General features: G+C 45.0%; 1 long non-coding RNA gene across 1 annotated transcript; it reads left to right on the plus strand.

Annotated features, from left to right (window-relative positions):
* The first annotated feature begins 1,887 nt into the window (after positions 1-1,887).
* Positions 1,888-6,174, plus strand: LOC145391683 (uncharacterized). The gene is made up of 3 exons (XR_013895889.1): positions 1,888-1,896; positions 3,716-3,863; positions 6,052-6,174. It is a non-coding gene; the product is annotated as an uncharacterized LOC145391683 (long non-coding RNA).

Genomic DNA, 6,174 nt, shown 5'->3' on the forward strand with positions numbered 1-6,174 from the left:
ACGTCTACTCCCTCAGCTCTCCCTCCATACCCCCACCAAACCACTGATTTGTTAGGCGGATGGATCGGAGAGCTGAAGCAGGCTCACTCTCACGTCTTAGCACGTCATGTTACTTTCATTTATCCTACTGTTAGGTGTATTATTACGTTAATGGATCCACCTTCAGTGTCAGGGGAAATAATTATATCGAAGTTATAGCAGATTTCAGTACCATGACTCTAATGTATAGAGTTTGGTTTCTAAATATTTACCCAACGCCTTTTAACTGATATATTAAAATCCAAGTAACAGCGAAGTTATATGATTACTAGCCATTAAGTCCCTCTCCTGCCTTGTCTTCTGGAGAGCCACGTATCCACCCACCCACTCATCCACTTACCCATTCACCCACTTATCCACTCATCCACCTACCCACTCAATCTATAAACGCAACCCGCCGATTCCGTCCACACACACTGCCCAGCCCACCAATTCCGTCCATTAACGCAGCCCACGCACGAATTTCACCTAACAGTGCCACTCAACACGTTCACCCAGTCACCTACCCACCCAGCCACCCCACCCACCAACCCAGTTACCCACCCAGAGCACCCCGGCCACGCAATCTTCTCAGCTACCCTGGCGACCCACCGTACCACCTCACCCTGGTCACCCACTCTGCCCACACATTCTGACTACCCATCTTGCCCACCTATTCCTACCACCCACCGTCCCCACCCGGAATTCCACCCACCTTGCTCACCCAACAATGTCATCCATCACATCCACCCACACGACTCCCCCTCCGTACCCACCTACTTCTTCTTGAAAACTCACTTACCCTACACACCCACCCCACCCTTGGAACCCACCCATCCTATCCACTCACTCCTCCCATCGACCCACCCGCCTATCCACATGCCCAGTCACCCATCTTAACCAACCCCATTCACCCACCCATCCCACTCACCCATTGAAACTTCTCTCATCTAGCGGTGGCTGAATCGGTAGAGAGGCGGCCTGCAGTCCTAATGGACCCAGGATCGAATCCCGGCTGGGGCAGGGAACAATTTAAGGATTTGAATCTCCTAAAAGCAGACTTTCCTGATCCACCAGATGACCCGCCGACATGTCGTAAAAACACCCCCGATAATACCAATACACCAGTCCTGTATGAGACAGCCCTAGCATGTATTCAATATGGACTGTGGGTGTTAGCGCCGAAGTGGTGACATGTGGAGGTGTAGGAGGACTACTGGGCCTCGGAATGGGTCACTGCCCCCGAGAAATAGGCCCTGCAGCCTTTGTCCAGAGTCGGACACATAAAAAAAAAAAAAAAAACTAATCTCATCCAAACCTAATCTACCGACCCCTCCTCAACCACCCACTGATCCACCTACCCAACCACCCAGCCCACCACACGCATCCACTTACTAATCCACCTTCCCCTACAACCCACACCACGCCACTTCACCCATCCCACCCAGCCCCCACCCACCCACCCATCCTTACCAACAAACACCCAGCCCACCCACCCTGGCAATTCACCGAACGATCATACCCACCAATTCAACCGCAACCACCCCACTCATCCACACACTCCAATACACACACACACACACACACACACACACACACAGAACCAAAAACAATACACCTCGCTCTTAAAAGCACTCAAGTTAAATACAACCCTATCAATTCTCTTTCAGTTTAGGCCAGACGATTTTACTCAGCTGGGTGGGCCACTGGAGCCTGTCAGTCGCTTCTCAGTACGATGATGCTTCGTTCTGGACGGGAGAAGCGCCGTGACCTAGGAGGAAGAGGAGGGGGAGGAAGAGGGAGGCGAGGAGAAGGAGGAAGAGGGGGACGAAGAGGAGGAGGAGGAAGAGGGAGGCGAAGAGGAGTAAGCAGAGGCAGGTGAGGAAGAAGCAGAGGAGGAGGAGGAAGAAATGGGGGTTAATGGAAGAGGATAAAGAACAGGAGGAGGAAAGAGGAGAAGGGGAAGGAAGAAGAGGAGGATGAAGAGGAATGGGAGGAAGAAGAGGAAGAGGAGGAGGGGAAAAAGGTACTGAGATAAGTGTGAGCAGGATGGGTGGCCAAAAAAACGGCCGTAGACGTTCCAAGAAGAGAGAGAGAGAGAGAGAGAGAGAGAGAGAGAGAGAGAGAGAGAGAGAGAGAGAGAGAGAGAGAGAGAGAGACCTTCCTTTCTCTCCATATTCTCCCCCTTTCTCCATTTCACCTCACAAAGCCAATCCTTTCATCATACCCTCATTTCTCATTGGTAATACATCCCTACCCATATTTCTTAAAGTTTAGGAGGAAAAAGGAGACTATCTATCTTTCCATTGCCATATGCCTTAATCCCGCAAGAGGTGGCCAGAAACAAATCGCCTCCATGTCGCCCTGTCCCCCGCCATTTCACTTCCCTCCACCCCAGAAACAAGAAGTTGCACAGGAAGAAGTGTTACTGTGAAAGAGTATAGCGTTGGAGTTGAAGTGTTTGGTGTAGGATGATTGTACTTCTAAAAGGCATGGTAATTGGTCTGTTCCTATGGCACTTTTTTTTACATACCCCAGATGAGGTGTGTGTGCGTGCGTGCTGGTGTGTGTGTGTGTGTGCTTATTTGGTGACTGTTTTTATAGGCAGTTAAAGATAAGTTGTTTATTAGTCCACGTGTCATTGTATTGCTGGGGGTTCTGCCAGTGCTTTGTGTGTTCGGGGAAGCCAGTTGAGATGCACGTCCTTGTTTCAGTGAAGATGTGCGCCGTTGTCTATATTTTCATCTTCTTCAAATTTTTCCTCCATTTTCCTTTCTGTTCCCCGGCTGATGAGTTTGACATGCAATCTGAGGTGTTGTAACTCTTTGCTCTCAGTGCATGGGTATCTCTGAACGGTGATAGATCTCAGGGCGTTTGATTTATACTCTCTGTTTTCAGGATTCGTGTCTTGGTTGCCTTGTGCATTGGTGAGGAGGAGTAATATATAGTCAATAATATCATAGTTTTACCAAGTCTAGTTTTTGTTACACAGGGATATGCCAGAATGTTTTAAGGGGAGTTGAGGCCGTCTTTCCCTGTGGTATATGATTGTTTATTTGCTGCACTGTCGTTCCCTGGGAGGTTAATGTGTGGGTGAGGATTCTGCAGTGATTAGTGTGGCATTGCTTCCCCCTGCCATTATGCTATCGGGTCTTCTTTTTGCTAGTGCCACAAGTGTAAATTTATCTATATTCATTTTCATTTTCCAAGTTCTTTCATACCAGTTTAGCTTGAGTGTCTCCCTTGTGCTATTCAGTCATGTTCGGGTATAGTGCCATTAGTAGCCACGATTTGGGTAGTCATCGGTGTAGGAAGAAATTTATACTCATGTTACCCTATGGCTCTGATGCGTCAACCTTATATCCCATATCACGTTTCTTCTGTGTACTGCTGCTGCCACTACAACTAATACTACTAATACTACTACTACTACTACTACCACCACTATTACTGTTACAAGGTGATCAAAATCTTAAGTTCAGCTACTTGAGCAGAGGAACGTAATAATAATAATGATAATAATAATAATAATAATAATATTAATAATAATCTCTTACAGGGTGATTAAAATGGACAGAGAGAGAGAGAGAGAGAGAGAGAGAGAGAGAGAGAGAGAGAGAGAGAGAGAGAGAGAGAGAGAGAGAGAGAGAGAGAATCCTACTACTACCACCACCACCACTAATTTTGTCTCTTACAGGGTGGTCAGAATGGAAGAAGAACTAAGAAAACAGAGGCAAATAAGCCAAGCACTGCACCGGGCCAAGAGGCAGTTAGAGAGGGTGACACGAGAGGAGAACGACAGATATGAGAGATTGCGTCAGGAGTTGCGGGAAATTGAACAACAGGTCTGCAACTTTTATTTTTAAGTGTTTGCGTCAAGATGGGCCTCCTTTTCCTTCTTTCTCTTCCTCCTCCTATTAATGTTATTACTACTACTACTACTTCTACTACTACTACTACTACTACTATTACTACTACTGCCTCTACTACTACTACAGGGCTGATGCTTCTTCTTCTTCTGCTGCTACTACTACAACTACTGCTACTATTACTACTAGTTCTGTTACTACTACTACTACTGGTTCTATTATTACTATTGCTGCTGCCAGTAACGGTAATAATAATAATAATAATAATAATAATAATAATAACAATACTACTACTACTACTAATATACTACTACTACTACTAATATACTACTACTACTACTAATATACTACTACTACTACTACTACTACTACTACTACTACTGCTACTACAACTACTACTACTACTACTAATAATAATGCAACTGCTACTAATACTACTACCACCACCAACACTACTACTAACAACACTACCACTACCACCACCACTACTATCACTACTACTACTACTTGAGCCTATGTAAGAGACTGCCTGAGAATACCTTTTATTTTCAAGAGCTAAAAACTACAAGAGCAAGCCAGAGAGAATAATAGTGTGCTTAAAGAATGAATAGTACTGCTTATATATTGAATGATAGTGTTTATAGATTGAATGACAGTGTTTGTAGAGCGCTAAATATCACAGCTAAATATCACGCTAAAATATCACAACACACTACATAATAGCTAGTAATGTATACATATAATATAGAGGTTAGAAGGAAGTCATGCCTAAGCGAAACGGCTAGAGGAAATAACGTTTGCACATTCCATCCGGCGTCACATTCGACTAGTAACCAAGGAGATGCTTTCCTAACTAACAAAACATTTCACGGCCGAACTATACTCCGCTCATTCTTAGTAGGCGTAAAATTGCCATCCCTCCATCTTGAATCCTGACTCATATTAACAAACTGAAGGCAGAAGTGATTGCTAGTCACGAAGAAGTGCGTATACAAAATCACCTTACATTCAGAGCATTGAATTAGTGTCTATGACCCATCAGATGAGGAAAATCGTCTGAAACCTGGCGCATATTAACAAACTGAAGGCAGAAGAGATTGCTAGTCACGAAGAAGTTCGTATACAAAATCAACTTATATTCAGAGCATTGAATTAGTGTCTATAATCCATCAGATGAGGAAAATCGTCTAAATCATCCATATTATATAGAGAGAAGAAATAATGGGTACCTATAGACTGCGAGAGGGATATAAAAGCAGATTTTTTTTTTTTTTTCAGTTTCAAACCCCTCTAAATCAGATGAAAAAAATCGTCTCGTGCGTCCATATCCCTTGAGGAATTTCCCTAACACCTCTTCCTCATCGATTTATTTTTGTATACGGCCAGTTATTATAATGGTGTACATTATTTGTGAGGTATATGGTGCTACTGATATTAGCCTTAACGCAGAACAGGATAGAAAGGTGTAAAAGGAATAATAAATCGCTTAGGAAAAGGTGTTAGGGAGCTTCATTAACGGAAGAGAGTACGAACCTATATCATCAAAGAGTCAGCGTTTTATTCGATGACTCTCTCTCTCTCTCTCTCTCTCTCTCTCTCTCTCTCTCTCTCTCTCTCTCATAGGAGTTAATGAAGGCTATATCTAATCCTTAAGTCTGACAGTCGCTCCAGAAATCAGTAAAACAGCCTGACGATAGAGCGAGGGAAATACAGGGTGGTCCGAAAATAGCACTCCACTAGAAACTCGCCTGGTGGTATGTTATGTGTTAAGGGGACGGCTCAGTCTGCTGGTGTGGGTGTGGACTTGGGAATAGGAGGGGGCGTGGGTGTGGATGTCAGTGTGAGCTTGGGTGTGGGTGTGGGTGTAGGTTTAGATGAGGGTGTGGGCGTGGGTGTGGGCGTGGGAATAGGAGGGGGCGTGGGTGTGTATGTCAGTATGAGCTTGGGTGTGGGTGTGGGTGTAGGTGTAGATGAGGGTGTGGGCGTGGGTGTGGATACAGATGTGGATGTGGGAGGATGAATGATGTCGGATAAACTTGCTAACACTAAGTCGTACTCACAACAACGCGAGAAGTGAAAAAGAAGCCTTACACATGGATCAGTCAGTGCAGAAATACGTCACGAGATGGAGGGAAAGTAACGCCTCTAAATTTTCTTCCATCAGAATGAGAAGAGGCAGCGAGAAGAGGACGAGGCGGAGAGACAGCGAGGCCTCAGAACGGAGAGACTGCGATACATACTCCGAAGCCTTGGGAGAGACTTCAAGATCTAGTTGGTTCAGATATAC

This window comes from Coenobita brevimanus, chromosome 19 (assembly GCF_032717465.1).
Source record: "Coenobita brevimanus isolate Jiangsu-jjx chromosome 19, ASM3271746v2, whole genome shotgun sequence".
Lineage (NCBI taxonomy): Eukaryota > Metazoa > Arthropoda > Malacostraca > Decapoda > Coenobitidae > Coenobita > Coenobita brevimanus.